Raw genomic sequence first — 17451 nt, 5'->3', positions numbered from 1 at the left:
TGACAATTGGAAAGTGCTTGGTTTCACTGTAGATTTCTGGATGACAGTATTGTGCTGCATTGAAGTCGATGTAACATGCTGCTGTCACTTAGTAAAATTGTAGCTTTTCATATTTTATGAAAACAGCATTTCATCCACATACATGTTATGCCATGCATTGGACACATCTAGCAATTTTAAGTTTTCAGGCACATTTTCCTTCACTTGAGCACATGTTCATTTTGGAAAAGTTGAAAGAGGCCCATTTCTGTTCATGTCCCATGCCTTAAGTCAGAAACAGAAGTGTTTTGGGACTGGCCAGCTTTTTCCAATGGGTAGCACCAGTCAGCTTCACTCTTAAATACTGGCCTGGCGTGGTCTTTTTAATTCCGACATTCAGGGGCTATATTTTAACCCACAAAGGAGAGAGGCAGGAAAGGGAGAATGTCACCACTGCTAACAGGGGTAACTGTCCTGTTGTTTCTCTTTTCCTTACAGCAGCCTGCTGTTATACCACTCGCCTTTTCACTTATCTACCCAGTGTAGTGATATTCTGTCAATCCTACACAGAGAGGTTGGGAGGAAAGTCGATACCCTATTGAAGGGGCCCAAGGTAAGCTGAGCTGACAGATTGTGAAGCTACCTTTCTTCACCTGGGTAGTAATGGATAACAGGTGGAACCTGTTGCAGACTTGACCTAGGCTATTGTATGCTATTCAGAGCGCTCACACTACATTTCCCTCTGGCTCTGATGAACAAGGTGGGGCAGGAGGGTTGTCTAAATACAATAGAGGGAATTCCAGGAAACAATACGATACTAGTTTATACATCTGACCCAAACCCAGCCTAAACAATAACAAAGGGGGTCAGATATTGGTGGATTATGGCAGTGTCTAAATAGTTACCCTTTTAGAAACACAACATCACATGATGTAGTTGACCAGTCAGCATTAAAAACCAATTTTATTAAACTGTGTAAACTAATACCAACACAGAAAATGTATACTAGTAAAAAGCGCTGTGCAAAATAATTATTTGATTGTTTAATCTGTATTCTTGAAGTTTCTTAGAACAGTCAGTTAGAGATGTTAATCCTGACAAAGCCTACACGTGTTGCCACACATCGTCTTTATCAAGGCTGTCATTTTCATAATGGGATCATTAGTCAAACAATGATCAATTGAAAATAAATTACAAATCACATGAGTTATGCAGTGTTCAAAGGAATATACATGAACATGATAAATAAATTAAATGTACATACCACAGAGGGATATGGGTATGCAGTTGGATAACAGACAGAAAATGAACAGAAAAAGTTCAAAATTATGAAAATACAAAGGTTTAAATCGCCCAAAAAATAGAATTATTACAAATAAGAGAACATGGTGAGTAATTAAACTAGTACAATCATTGTACTCCACAGTCAGTGAAAAAAGTGTCCATATTAAAGCAACCCAATGTTGGTACATGCAAGGACTTAGATTGGCCATATTAAGTACAAACTCCATTGAAGTTATTAGCTTAACTTTCCTGTGCAAAAACCATGACTTCCAGTATAATACCGATAACCAGGGCACTAATTCAAACTTGGTATGTTACAAGAACCGGTCCTAATACCAAAGAAAAACTCACCCAAAAACGATGCCAATTAGAATTTGTAACGCATCCAAAGAAATTGACAAAGTTGTCTTAATTGAAAGCTCTCATTAGTCACGAAAGTATCCCAATATATTAGGTCCTGGCAATTAGAAAAGACATATAATTGGCAAACCTACCCCGTGCTCCGAATGATTCCAATAATGGAGAGCGGGTGGTCGCGCACTATTTAATAATAGTCTGAAATGTGTAAGCATGTAAATAAAAGGGCCATTGCTGCGAAAAAGATGCGCTGTTGACGTACTAATTCCTAAAATGTTACAAATAAGGTAAACCATTATATCTCGCGATCTGTACAACAGATGCTCTTTTAAGATGTAAAGATGTATACTAATGACGAGTTCACCACATCAGAGTCTCAAAATATCGAGTGAATCTCCTGGGGTGACATGAATAATGGTGTATGTGTACAGGTTAAAGCAGTATTTGTTAACAACGTGACACAAATGGCGACAAGGCATATGAACATTTCAATACCTTTTGGAACTACACACTGCAGACGTCCATTCAGGAATCATCTGAAATACACGCGCCAGCGTGTTACTCTAGCAGTGTATTTCTAAACATGGCCATAACGTGATTACGTTTAGCTGTGCAGCGTCAACTCAAATGCTCACCAAGAATGATGGGATAACACACGTTAGACTGCCCTTTGTAGCGTAGATTCCTTCTTCCGCACAAAGAGAACTAAAGAAATACTGAAAACTAGTACCAAGAAATTAGCATATTCAGAAATTAAAATATTAAATCCCACATTATGAAATGATGTCCTTGCATGATTTGCCCTTCATTTGGAGAACCTCAGATGAGCAAATTGCATGGTTACTGATTTCCTGAGGTCTTTATCAAACCAGTAAATAGATAACGAATAAACACAGAAACATGGGACCCCATTAGTTCTTTGAGGCAATGAAATTTAGTAAGACCTTTGAAATTATTTTCGAATATTGTTTTAGCCTTCCAAACAATGTAAAGAACCAATAGCCATGACAACATTGCGTACAAAATCGGCCCTGATAGCAATGCATCTTGTGTTCCTTGTTGAGGCCTTCCGTTGTTCATCATAGCAAGCAGATGCATTTTAACACTAAGCATCTTAGCAAACATATAAGATCACCCCCGTTTGTTTAATCTGGCTCTGTACAGTCCTAAACAGTAAAATTAGAAGGGCTCCTGGTTGAGACCCTGTTCTGCCCAGGAGGACCCCTATAGTAAGTAACACAAGTGAAAAGGGTCAGTCTTGCCTAAATGAATATCACCATAGACTCATTAACATAACATAGTAGTCCTATCTGTTTCTTCAACTATTATTTTATATTCAAACAAAGACCTATTGGTCTATTGGCACACATAAAACATAGAACAAATTATTTCTGGCTAGACAGGGACATGGAGGGTTGGTTTTAACTTTTGCAGGATGAACCATTGTATGTACAATGGTTCATCCTGCAAAAGTTAAAACCAACCCTCAGAGGGGGGCACATCAACAAAGCCCTGATGCAACTCGAACAGAGATGGGTCCATATGCTCAATACTGTCAATGAGGGCTTAAACATCTGTGTTGAATGGAAGTCCTTTTAAACAATACAAACCATTGGGCGAGCAACCTCTGTCTGTAATCTCTACATGCACCGAATTATGGCCCAACGCGTGTGTTTTGCCTCTTAATATACGTATGCAATTGGGACTCATGGGCCTGTGTACATTTACATTAGAATGTCTTGTGTCTAGTCAACACAACACTGTCCAACACGAGCAGTTCAGGATTATACATAATTCTGTGTCAATCGTAACTATCAATTTTTAATATGCACACTGTATAGAAAAACATCTCCTGTCATTGCCCAGTGTGAGCACTTCTTACTTGCATAACTTTGCGTTAATCTCAAACAACATATTACCCATATTTTTGACAACCCACAGCCCATATAATGAGCATCCACGAAGCCAACCAGTTGCACCAATTGCTTAACCACATGAAGATTGCCCTCCAATTTAACAATCAAGATACACACAGATATCCGCATGCGGTGACCACACGTGGTCCATGTGCAATAGAGCAGCGTGCATCATCCATCCACTTGCCCATTTGGGCTTACGCTTAGTCAACATGCTATCAACCCTCATTATTAGGTCACACTCACCAACAATGTGTTTTAATCAAATGCTGTTGCCATTTTTTGCACACATTGCTCTAAACTAGACCGCAACTTGTTCAGGCCCCCACTTTAGCGAAAAATACGATATACATGCTTAACAAGCAGTACGTGCCTCAAAATGGCCCACCAGTATATAAACAAGTGGTCGCCATGACGACCAATCCTTCTTTGCAGAACACAGACCGCCGCACGGTTGCTGCACGGCTGCTGCACGACTACTAAAGCAACCAGGTAAACGATTGCCTATTTGGCACCAGACGGGGTCACCACACGACCACCCTATTCCATTGTCTGATGAGGGATTGTCTTTTGCAGACACCCTATGGACAGATCACTTCTCGGCTGCATCAGTTTCCTGATTGCGTGCCGAGCACATGCGAAATGCCGCTCTCCAGTCACGAATAATCGTGTTGGGTAATTACACCTTTTTTCAATTTATATGATTGAATTCTAGATATTATAACGATCAGAGATTAGAATATCATCTGATTTTGCTGTATTCACATGCAACATCATTTTAGGTTGGCTGCATACAACTGCTTTTAAATACATTTTGTATGTAGATACCAAGTTACATTACATGAAAATAAGCTAGTCAGACAGCAATATTCCTTTCCCGGTTTGTTTTTCATATTTACAGGCATTTCGAACTGGCTAGGCATTCAAAGCTGCCAAATTCTACGTGGACTCATGCTCCACCACCACGGAGTGTATATCAGACTGTGAGGTGCACAGGTAAGTTCTCCCACTGAGTGGGTGCGCCTCAGCACTCAGCACCCCGTTGATGCAATTAAATTTGTCACAAGACATGTAATGACACCAGTCTCTTATCCCTAGATTGAACTTCAAGCATTGATAACATGAAGTCCATCCAGGAGTACCTCTAACAAGCCTTAGACCTCCACCCACAATTAAAAACTTGAACTGTGCAGAGCTCTTCGGCATAGCACGGTAAGAAAACCTACAAATCAGACATTAATAGACCTCAATTAAGAAATAAAAAAACATTGTCTTGCCTCCTTGACAAACTGGAAATACCTAAACTATCCCTTGTCTCCTATTCCTTAGGCAGAACACTTACCGAACAGGCTTTCTTCGCAACTCCCTTGTCGTCCTGATGAAGGGCCATACAAGTCAGGCTCACCCAGTAGTCCATTAGGGCCGGAACACACCTGTGTAGACCACTTTACCCTTTGTGTGCCATGTATTCACACTGTTTTATGTGTTGTCCTATTCTCCTGTTTAGAAATTGTATGAATTGTTTTAACCTCTGTTCTTCACAACAGTGGGTGGTTATGCATTCAATGTCAATGTGTATTAACAAATTCAAACCACTTTTCTCGAATATGCATTTCCCACAAGCAATATGTACTTTGTCCATGTCCAGCCAGAAATAATTTGTTCTATGTTGTATGTGTGCCAATAGACCAATAGGTCTTTCTTTGAATATAAAACAATTGTTGAAGAAACAGATATGACTACTATGTTATGTTAATGAGTCTATGGGAATATTCATTTAGGCAAGACTGACCCTTTGCACTTGTGTTACTTACTATTTGTACAGTCCTATACATCCAATATCCCCTTTATTCTCCATCTGATGGTGAGTTTGCCAATGTAGCGCGAGAGGTAATCTTTGGTCTTGACTACTTAGGCTGTGTAGGTGTTGCCTAATCTTGATCCTTAGAGGTCGGATAGTACTTCCAACATATATTTTATTACAAATACGGATTATGGTGTAGACCACATGAGTGGTTTTACATTAATTAAATCATTCATTTTGATTCTATGTTTTGTACATAAATAGTTCAGTGTCTGAGTGTGCATATGGAAACATACTACAAGTGCCACATTTGTGGAATCCCTTGGGTGTCTGCAACCAATCACTGCCTGCATGTGTTTGCCTGTCAGAGACATCAAGAAATGAGAAGATCTTTTTATGGTCTGTGCCTGACTGTATACAAATCTTGGTTTGTCAGATATATGTGATTTAAGATCTGTATCCATGAATAGGAGGTTCCAATGTGTCTGTGCCATTCGATAGCGGTTGTGTGCATCTTTTGAATATTTCACACTTATATCAACTGTCCAGTTGATAACAGTTTTAGGCTGAGGTGTGCCTAGTATCAAATCCATCCTATTGCATTTCTCAGTTTTACTGCGCGATTGTTGAACATTACTTAGAAAGTGCCCTCTTATACGAAATCTCTCCGTAATGATGTCACATTCTTTAGTGAATTGCAAATATTTGCTGCAATTCCTACGTGCCCTGTGGAATTCTCCACCAGGTATATTCTTGATAGTCGCCCTTCTGTGGCAACTACTACCATGTAAAATGCAGATCCAAAAAGTCAATATTGCTCGCATCACAGTGTCCAGTCAAAGTAATGCCAAATTGGTTACAATTATGGTAATCAACATATTGCTTAAATATCTCAGGTGATGTTAAGCTAATAACTTCATTGGAGTTTGTAATTACTATGGCCAATCTAAATCCTTGCATGTACCAACACTGGGATGCTTTAATATGGGCACTATTTTCACTGACTCTGTTCTCTTATTTGTAATAATTTTATTTTTGGGGGTGTTTAAATCTTTGTATTTTCATAATTTGGAACTTTTTCTGTTCATTTTCTGTCTGTGTTATGCACCTGCATACCCATATCTCTCTCTGGTATGTACCTTTCATTTATTTATGATCCATGTTCATGTATATTACTTTGAGCACTGCATAACTCATGTGATTTGTAAATTATTTTCAATTGATCATTGTTTGACTAATGTTCCCATTATGAAAATGACAGCCTTGATAAAGACGATGTGTGGCAACACGTGTAGGCTGTTTCAGGATTAACATGTCTAACTGACTGTTCTAAGAAACTTCAAGAATACAGATTAAACAATCAAATAATGATTGTGCATTACGTTTGTTACTTGTGTACGTTTTGTTTTGTGTTGGTTGATTTTGCATGGTATTGGGTAATACCATCATACTTGGGTTGCAGATGGCATACTGATTGGCTTATTATTTGTGTTCAGCGCACTTGGATGTCCGGTTTACCTACCCAAATAATTATGTCAACTAAAATCACACACTTCTTGAAAACAATAATTAAATCACATCCAGTTATAATACACATAGTCATGAGGAAAAGTGCAAAAATGCAATAATTCATGAACATACATTCATGTCATCATAGAGGCACTGCTGGTGGCATATCCTGACCCCCCCATGGTTGGGAGGGGACAGACTCGCAGCGCTCTTCTATGCTGACGATGCGGTTCTCTTATCCACAACCTCGAGGGGGTTAAAACATAACATAAAATGTTTTATGGAGAAATGCCAAGAATTGTCTAAGTCACTTAACCTTGAGAAGACCAAGGTGATGGTTTTTGGAAGAAGGAATCAGAAGAAAATTAAACTAACCATCTCTGTAGGTGATTATGTGCTAGAGCAGGTGTAGCACTACGACTATTTCGGGATCAGATTTGCTGAGGATCTTACATGTGCGGCTCATCTTGTTAAATTTGCAGCTACCTTGGAAACATATAGCGGGTGAATATGCTGCATTCATAATAAAATGGAAGGGGTGCAGTTTCCCCAGCTATCAAACTGTATCAAGAGCAGGGTAGGGCTGCAGCCTTGCATGGAGCAGAAATGTGAGGTCACTGCTCCTCAGCAGAGCAGAGTCTGGTGGATAATGCCTTCCTCAGGAGCCTGCTTATGCAATCCAATGGAGCCCCTACGGCAAGTCTAAGGTGGGAGTGTGCCCTAAAACCCATTGGTGAAGTCATCGCCATGAAGCTCTAATGTACTGGGCAAGGCTCTGGAGTACACCTGAACTCCCTAGATATTGTGAAGCAATGACCAACTTGAGATGCACAGTGGGTTTGAGCTCTATGCCCTGGCTGCGATTTGTTAAGAGTGGTTTAGAGAAAGTGGGCACGGAGCCTCTCTGGACAAGCCCAAAGAGTTCATCCCACAGGAGTAAGGCTGGGCTGAGGATTAAGTGTCACGATGCCATGCTTAATCAGATGAACATTTCATGTGAGGCCCTAAGAACTGGGGCGCCCTACAGAATGCTGAATCAGGACTATGGCTTCGAATCATACCTTGCTGGGTAGATCCTGCTTACGCTCGGTGCTTATATATTCAATTACGCACCAACACTCTTAAATTGGCAAGTTATACGGCAGGGTGGTCCTCCACACCATAGTTGGGTTATAAGGTTTGTGACAAGACTGAGAAGACAGTCATGCATTTTTTACTATTTTGCCCAGGATATTTACGGCTGAGAAAGTGTTATTTGCTCCCAGTACTACGACCCATTTTGACAACTGCAATTTGCTGAATTTGAATATGAAGATATGTATGTGATTGTTCTTATAATTTAATTTTTTTTGCTGAATAAAGTTATGCTTAACATATAATTCATAACCATATAGTGGATGACTGAACTGAAATGAATTGCTTATAAGTTCAAAAATGGACCAAACAATGACTAAGACACAGCAGTAAATCACATGCCCCTTCCTCTATTGAAAGGTGATCTGTCGCAATTAAATCTGTGGTCAGTAGAAAACTCTATGACCCTCGGCTCGATATGTTTCTGTTACCATGCATCACGTGCTGAACATTCCTCAGGAGCTGAATTCTTAGTAAAAAAGAAATCATAAAATACAAACAATTCCAATGGACATAATAAAGTGTCTATGGTTTTTTGTAAACAAATATACTGTGTGTTTAAGTCCACTTTCCGTTGGGTAAAACGCGTATACTTCCAGACACTACAATAAAACCACACAAATAGCCATTAGTGCTATCTATGGGTCAGGATGCACAAGCCCAACCTTCCTCCCCCATAAGTAGCAACATAGTTTACCTCAAGGGAAAGTTCACACAGGTTCGAGATGAGTTTAAAAAATAGATTGCTGCTCATCAATGTAGGTATCCATCGCTCACAGAAATTCACATAAAATAAACGTGCATTCAGAACTTCAATCCACCAATAATCCATAATAAACTATGACATCAGCAGGATTTCTCCACCTCCCCTCCCTCTCTAGCTGCCCTCTCCTCCGCGAGCTTTCCGGTGGCTCCAGGACTTATTGAATTGCCTGCTCCTTTTCCTCTAGCACCACCAGAAAAATTCCATAGTGACCCAAAGACATATTGTACGTTCATCAATCAGTGTGTTCTCTATTTCCTGTGTAGACCTGTGGCTTTCATGGATGCCACTACCAAGGCAGTATTTGTTATTTCAGATCTGGGAGTCGTTGCTGCCTCCTGGGCTAACCCATTCCTCGGAGCTAATGACCCGGTACTTTACGATTTTGATGCGCATTTGAGAGTAATGAACCATGTCTTTGACTCTCACAAAAAAAGTCCATGATTTGAAGTTATTGGGCCTTGTCCAAAGTGGCACAAACATCCTTGCATGCATCTTTGAATTCAATCAATTGGTTGCTGAGACTTAGTGGCCCAAACAGAAAATGGCTGCAGTGTTCTATCAAGGCCTAAGTGACTACTTGAAAGAGGCAGGGGTCCATTTCCTTCTGGATATGTTTCCTGAGTTAGCAGTCTTGGTGCTTCAATTACATGCTTGAATGTGTGAATGACTAGGGCAGGCCCAGCACCCTGCATTGAAGCCTTCTGGCAGAAGGGAGACTGCTACTCATCCAGTCGGGAGAGAACAAATTGAGCCAACACAGATCAGTGGCATGAGAGGACCACGGTCAGCTAAGAAAACAGTACATACACTTTGCTAATATGAGCTTGTATTGGGGTCAATCCAGGGATTTAATCAGCCTCCACCCCAAACATCCTGCAAAGAAAGTGGGAATCTCCCAGACTCATCATTACAAGGGTCTGAATGGGTGAGCATTTTAGGACCCAGTCCCCCCGGGCTAAAAGGGCTTATCGCCATGAATGCATGCCTCTATGCTACCTCTTCGGCTCCATCATTAATACTGTTTCAGGTCAAGGTAGTAATAGACTCAGTAGCCACAGGGAATTATATGGACATTGCATTTGCTATAGACATCGGCTGCCAGTCATTAAAAAAGAAGCTCCAAAACCCAGAATTGCAGTAGATGGCACTGCCCTCAGGTCCAGGCATGTGGTAGGAAAAATTACATTTTTTGCTCCTGAAGGACATCAACAATGGTAGGCCTTTGATCTTATCGATATTCCTTTTGGCATCATTCTAGGAATGATTTGGCAACAGTTGAACAATCCCTAATGCGGCTATACACAATGTTTTTATGGATGAGTTGGCATTATGGCCCCTGTTGGTCTGCAACACCGAATGACAGGCAAGAAAGTTCTTGTCAAGATCAACTCTTGCATTATCATTTGGTGGGTTATATGCCTGTAGAACTACCTTCAGAATACCAGCGTATGCCAAAATGTTGAATAAGAAATAGGTGGAAAACTCTTCTTCACACACAGACACTATGACTGTCCTATTGATCTTGTTGAAGGGGATAGGGTGCTATCAGTGAGGATTTACACCTTAATTCCCAAAGAAGATGTGGCCTTACTTAACGATCTCGACATTGAGCTTAAGAACGGTCTCATCAGGTATTCCTATTCTCAAAATGCGTCCTCCCATTCTTTGTCCCTAAATGAGAGGGGGATCTCTGACCCCGCATAGATTATTAGACAACATAAATAATAGTACCTGCTGCAGTTGATATCTGCCATTCTGGATAAACTGCAAACCAGCATATAACATTCTCTACACTTGACAGGGAAACGAGTGGAAAACTGTGTTTAAGATTAAGTATGGGTTGTTTGAATATCTGGTCCTACCCTTCACCCCTGCAACCTTCCAACATTTTATGAACAACATCTCCAGCAATATTACAGATCGATTCATAATGATCTACTTAGATTATATCTTAATCTACTCCCCTTTACGGTCAGAACAGCTGGAGCAAGTGAAAATGGTCTTACAAAGGCTACAAGATAATTCCTTGCATTCCAAGGCTGACAAATGCCTGTTCCATGCAGGGTTTGGTTTCCTAGTATTGATCCTGTCCCCATAAGGGGTGAAGATGAGTCAAGCCAAAGTCAAGGCTCTTTTGTATTGGCCTCATCCCACAACTGTGAAGGAGCTGCAGTAATTTCTTGGCTTAGCCAGCTTTTTTAGGACTTTCATCCCCTCCTTCTCTAAAACAGGGACTCTGTTAACACAGCTATCCAGAACCTCACTGCCATTTCATGGGTTGAATGAGGCACAATGGGCTTTTGATTATTTATTACAGGCCTTCACCATGGCCCCAGTTTTTCAACACCCTGATCTGGAAGAGCCATTTTACTCGGAAGCAGATGCTTCCTCAGTAGCTATTTCTGCCATCCTCTAACAACGCTGTCCCAACACTCAGGTGTATCATGCCATTGCTTTTTCCCCTGAAAATGGGCACAAGCTCAACAGAATAATACAGGGTTTGAGCTGGAATTATTGATGATAAAGGCATCCTTCCAGGAATGGCTTCAACATCTCCTGGGGGCTAGACACAAAGTGACAGTGTTCAAAGACCATCAGAACTGACCCCCATTAGTGTCTACTGTTTGCACCATCTCCTGACAATTCCGATGGTACAAGTACTTATCAATATTCAACTCTGTGATAATGTACAGACTTGGGGTTAAACAGGGTAAAGCCAATGTCCTTTGCTGACAATTGTCAATGGCACAGATCCCGTCAATCTGAATCTTGTCATCCCCTAAGAATGTTTGCTTTGTTCTTGCACACAATCTCCTGATATGCTGAATGAACTAGAAATAATAGCACAAAGCCATCAAGAGGAATTAGCAACCCACAACTTTTCTATTGTCAAATGTCTTCCTGTTCTACTGGTCATTTTGTTCTTTCTTACAAAAATCCCTGCAGGAACAGGCTATACATTGGTGCTCCCCGCCACCCGGTCAACAACAACAAAGGCTGTCCCTATTCCTTCGTTGGGGGCCCTGCATGAAGACAGACATGCAGAACTACTTGCAGATCTGTGTTGTGCATGCCCAGAACAAGAGTACAAATGCAAAATCAGTTGGCCTCCTGCACCCTTTGCTAAACCCCTACAAACACTGGCGAATATCATCAATGGATTTCGTTGTCAAATTGCCCTTACCTGTAAAAGGGACTGATACAATCCAGAAGGAAGTAGATTATTTCACTAAAATTGCTCTGTTCATTCCATGTTGCGGCGTTCCATCTAGTCCACCTCTTGCTCATCTCGTTTTTGACCATGTGTCTCTCCATTTTGGGCGCCCCTCATCAATCATCTTTGATCACGGTCTCTAGTTTACATCCTGTTTCTAGCAAGCCCTCACTTGTCTGGTGTGTGCCGAAGTCTGTTGTGCCTCGGCCTATCTTCCACAAACAGACTGTCAGACTGAAATGGTGAATCAAGTCATTGACCAGTATTTACTCTGCCTAATATTGCAATATCAGAGTAACAACGTGCATAGTGGCAAACCAGGCCACAGTAAGGTGTTGGAAGAATAATATTGATGAAAGCAACACATTTAACTGTTCAAGGAAAGCAATGGACAATTGTTGATGGAAAGCAGATAAGAAAGGGTAATGGATGGACTGTGTTGTCCGTCAACTGCACCTAGACCGAGGGCCCTTTATCAACGGCTGCTTATATGAATTTGAAGTCAAGAAACAGACTTGAACCAGTGAAGAGTACTAATGACAAGAGAGAGTTGGGAAGTGTCAAAAGGAACTGTATTGGTTTGAAAAGCTGGAAGAGGTGAACTCTTGGGGAAGGGCACCCCAGTCTTTTGTGAAATGTCTTGAACTTGGGGAAGAGGGAGCTGATAATACGCCATTAGGTGTCATACATGTTGCAGTAGAAAAGCAGATACAACATTTTGCAGAAGTAACAATAGTCAAAATGCTAAATTAAGCAATATTACACATTTACTGTCTATATAATTAAGAGTTATTGTACATGAAGCCACATCATGTTGAAGAGAGGGTCGCTGGAATGCCCCTCTTGGCCCATATAAGCATGACAGCCCGAAGAGTCAGAGATGCAAGATGCCAGTCACTGTTTGGGCAGCCTTCAGGAGGACCAGTGCCAAATACATATGCAAACAGATATTCTCTCAGACAGCGGATCAAACCTTATCCTACTAACATTATCATGGATACAGGTGCCCCAACACTGATTATGGATCCAGACGCCTCAATGGACATGATCGACTGACAAATATCCTGGGGGTCTGACATCATTACAGACACCACGACATAGTAACGTTAGCCATGAAGTGCACTCGCAACCATGCACAAAGTTACATGGTCACACACGTTCACAAACAAAGAACATGCTTACACAGTTCTGAAGATAGAGTACATATGCATATACATAGTGTCGAGAGCTTTTATTTTTTTTTTCTTATTAGCCAAACGCAGAAATGCAAGGCAAAAAGAGATGCAGAGAAGGTTTGCAGACGCTTATTGCAACTAACCACATGGAACTACAGGATTGTACAAGGAACCTGGAAGAACCAACATACTACTAACCTATAAGAGGAATAGCACAATATAGACATATAACAATTATAGCATAACTATAGTAGAGTTACATGAAGCCACAGGCCTCTGAACGAAAGGCGAAGCAAAGCAGAATCAGGCTGCACTAAGCACAAAGCCAGGGCTCACAGCCAAGGTCAGAGACACGCAGCACATTCCTAAGCTCAGAGACAAGGAGCCACCTGCAAAACAGCGGAAATAAATCCTCACTAATTATAGCAGAAGGCTCGATTTTGTGGTCTTTACCCACGTGGTGCAGCCAAACCGAACAATTATCATTTACCAATGGTGAGAAGAGGAGCAGTTCCCAGCGAAGCAGACACAAAATTATACACATATTGTTTTACAAAGTTGCAACTCTACAGGCACTCTCAAAGGTAAAGTGGTAACACTGCTGGCTACAATGGTAACACATAGCCTTTCTCAACATCGTGAGAAGGTGCACTGAGAACAGAGCTGGGTCCCAGGCCTGGGGAGATAAGCTCCAGCCAATCAGGGAACATAAATCCAGGGGTGGATGGCAGGGGGCAAGGGACAATATTAATCCTGCGACCCTGCAACAATGTAATAGAGAGTTTTTGGGGAAGGGTCAAGCAAGCCACCGGACATGTGAGGGCCACTAGAATAATTTCTATAGGTGCCAGCATAGGTGATACCAACCCAATCAGGGGGGCTCTTAGGTTTTTAGGGAAGAGCCCTGATTTGTGATGTCAGAATGGCACAAAAACTCCTGACACAGGCTCAGGAGCTTTGATTGCTGGAAACGTGTTTCCTGTATGATCCCTGTCTGTTATTGCATTGTATATATATTTGTAGAGTGCGAACAAAGACCAAGAGGCATCCAGGCACTGGAAGGAGAGAGGAAGAGAGCAGCTTCATACCAGCAGAACTAGAACAGATGGGTTTTCAGATTCCTTCAAAAGAGAAGGTATTCTGGAATATTACGAAGCTTGGAGGTAGAGCGTTCCAGAGCATGGGGGCAAGAACCGTAAAGGATCTTCCTCCAGCTCTGGCCAGGTGGAATCTGGGAATGCTCAGTAAAGTTTGGTTAGCTGAGCGAAGAAGCCTGCTAGGTTTGTAGGGCACAAGCCTAGATCGTAGAAACACAGCCCCAGTATTGAGTGGCACGATGAACAAGACAGAGGATTTGAAACTTGACTCAGGTCCTAATCGGGAGCCAGTGAATGTGATGAAGAAGGCCTTGAGAGTGTGTTGGTCTGGGGGCTCCCAGAGCGAGATGAGCAGCTGCATAGGGAGGTAGGCCAGTATTCACCAGTCCAAGGCTGTCCTGTGTTATTGGACCCAACCAATAAGACCTGTGTTTTGTCTCCATTGAGTTTAAGGCAATTGTTGGCCATCCAGTCCCCAACGGCACATAAACAGTCTTTCAATTTTTGGGGGGGGGGGGCAAAAGATGGGACAGTGCGGCGAAAAATAATCTGCGCATCGTCAGCGTATGAGGAAAAGAGTACTCCATGGCTAGTAATCAGATTGGCTAGGGCGTGCATGTATAAATTGAACAAGAGGGGAGACAGGGTGGGCCCTTGAACCCCACAATTCAAAGCTGTGGGAGAGGAAGTGAAAGGGGGAAGAGAAACCGTTTGAGGGTTTGTTATGGAAAATAAAGGCCAGTTCTAACTTGCGCTTTGCTGAGACCTCCATTTGTATGTCACGGGAGGGTTTATTGGGCCCTGGGTGCTCTGAACGGTGATTGCGTGGTGTAAACCCTGGTCCTTTCTGGCATAGCTATACAATGTATATCTATTAGGCATAATGGACATACTGAATTTATCATTGTAGTATTAAGGTTGTAAACACAATATGATTGTAATAGCTACTGACAGTAAGAGTGTAAACTTTATTACATTAATTATTCTTTCACACTCGATTAGAAAGACGGTAAGTAAAACAACAAATTGTCTCAGTAACAACATTTTCACATGAGTCCTCTAAATTCTGATAAAAAGTATGATCAAATTACTCAGCATTTTGATAAATTCATCTGAATTTGGTTACAATACATTGAATCACAATAGCTTTTCTACTGCACAGGTTCCAATTGTATTATTAAAAATGATAAAGCCACAGTTCATTCAGATATGTTTGTATAGTCCAAAGATACAGTTCTACAATAGTAGAACAAACCCATTGGAGAATTAATGGAAATAAGGTTGAAAAGAAATGCGTCAAAGTGAAAACCTTCATTTATTCCTAATGGGAACAGTGAAACAGGTGTGTCTTCCCAGTACATATCACGCTGTGAGAGTTTAATAGCCATGTATCTTGGTGTGCTACTTCTAAGACTACACATTTAGGTTGGGTATGGTGTGTCTACGTTTGCACTGTCTGACCACAGCAGGTTTTTCGTTACCCATATGAAAGTTGGATTTATGTTCAGTCCAATGATCTTTCACATCTGCGGGATGTTTGGCCTATGTAAAAACAGCCACACGGGCAGCATAAGTCATACATTCTGTTCCATGTATTGCAGGTTGCATAATTGTGTGATTTAATCTCTCTGCCAGATTGTGAGTGTCTAACAATGTCTCCCATTATAATGTTGTTGCAGTTTTGGAAGTTGAGAAAACGGGTATGTGCTAACCATGGGCTTATGTAGAAGTATTCGATTCTCACGACTGGCCCTCTAGCTTCGAACAATCGGCCAAGAAAATTACTTCCTCATTTGTAGGCTATCATTGGTGGTTGTGGGAATAGATGTATGAGTGGCTCCCTAGAGGATTAAAGATTTACTTACACCCAACCTTATGTAAAGAGAATTCTGAATTCGTGAAAAAGTAGGATCACATTTTAAACAAGTTCTCCTTTGATCTAATACTCCTAACTATAGAAGAGTTAGCTAAATCACTATCTCAGAGAAACATCAATGTCGCTGATCTTAAACAACAATCCTCTTTTAAATCTAGTAAGGAACTTCACACAATATTGGAGGATAGCAACATAACACTGGAAACCTAGCGTAAGGATATAGAACATCATAAAATTAGACAATGTTGAAGAGATACGTTGGACTATTCAAAAGACATTGTGTATACTTGGCAGGGGTATTACCAACAAGACAAACCAACTACACAGAATAAACATATACCTAAAAAAATCCTATCAAGGCAACAGTGAACTTAGCCGCTAGCAGAGGAGGTGAGGTGAGACAAGATCCTGAACAGAACTACAGATATAGGAAATAGTGCCAGAATCCACTCCTCCTTATACCTCTACCTGCAGTGCATTCTTTTTTAGAACAATGAAAACAAGAAGAGGGCATACGAAACCCAAGACCCAAGAACAAAAACCCAACCAGCTAGTATTTCATATATCAAGGAAGCACCTTACAAGTGCCCAACTTAATCTCCTGAACCTAGGACTTTCATTTACTCCGACACAGAATACATCTTTATTTGAAGAACAGATTAACCTCTCTGAAATAATAAATTGAGATTAAAATATTCTTTTGATTTACAACCAGCACAAGAAGAACCGTCAGCTCCTTATGACTATTTGGAAAGAAGACCTAAAGGTACATTTAGTGCACAAGTTAATAATCAGGCAATGAATATGTTTGAAACTAAGATGACAAATGACGTGAAAACAATCAAATATAACAAAATAAGACAAAGAAACATCAGAATAGAACAAGAACATTTAATAAATGATTTGGCAGATGATAACATTAAAATCAGCAGATAGGGAGGGGCTATAGTCCTCATGGATATTGACCTTTATATATTCAACTGTCTAGAATTGTTAAAGATGAGATGAAATTGAAATTAGATCATGATCATGACCCACCAAATATTATCAGAGACCTGATTAAGGATGTCTTGGAAAAAGCCATCATTTGTGATGAATTTGAGGATGTCGTCCCTTCTTCCCTACTAGAAGACCTTTCCCATGGGGCCAGGACGGTGCACAGAGGGAGGATCACAGAGGAGGGTGGGGGGGGCTCCAATGGGTTTTAGGATGACTATTCTCAGGGAATGCAGAATTCCCCCGCCTTGATACATCCACTCCCTGCTCAAACACTAAATCCCCCCCACCCAATAGGTAGAGCAAATGTACTCTGTTGCAATGTCAGTCACTCTAATATACTT

At 41.1% G+C, this 17451-nt stretch overlaps 1 long non-coding RNA gene across 3 annotated transcripts in view; it reads right to left on the bottom strand.

The window, feature by feature from the left end:
• LOC138488242 (uncharacterized) overlaps positions 1-17451 on the bottom strand; it is a 499519-nt gene that overhangs the window by 118656 nt on the left and 363412 nt on the right. The window lies entirely within an intron of this gene.

The sequence above is a fragment of the Ambystoma mexicanum genome, chromosome 9, assembly GCF_040938575.1.
Source record: "Ambystoma mexicanum isolate Mex_15411 chromosome 9, UKY_AmexF1_1, whole genome shotgun sequence".
In the NCBI taxonomy this organism is placed as follows: Eukaryota; Metazoa; Chordata; class Amphibia; order Caudata; family Ambystomatidae; genus Ambystoma; species Ambystoma mexicanum.
The sequence above is the reverse complement of the archived record's forward strand: the minus strand, read 5'-3'. Positions and strand labels throughout refer to the sequence as shown.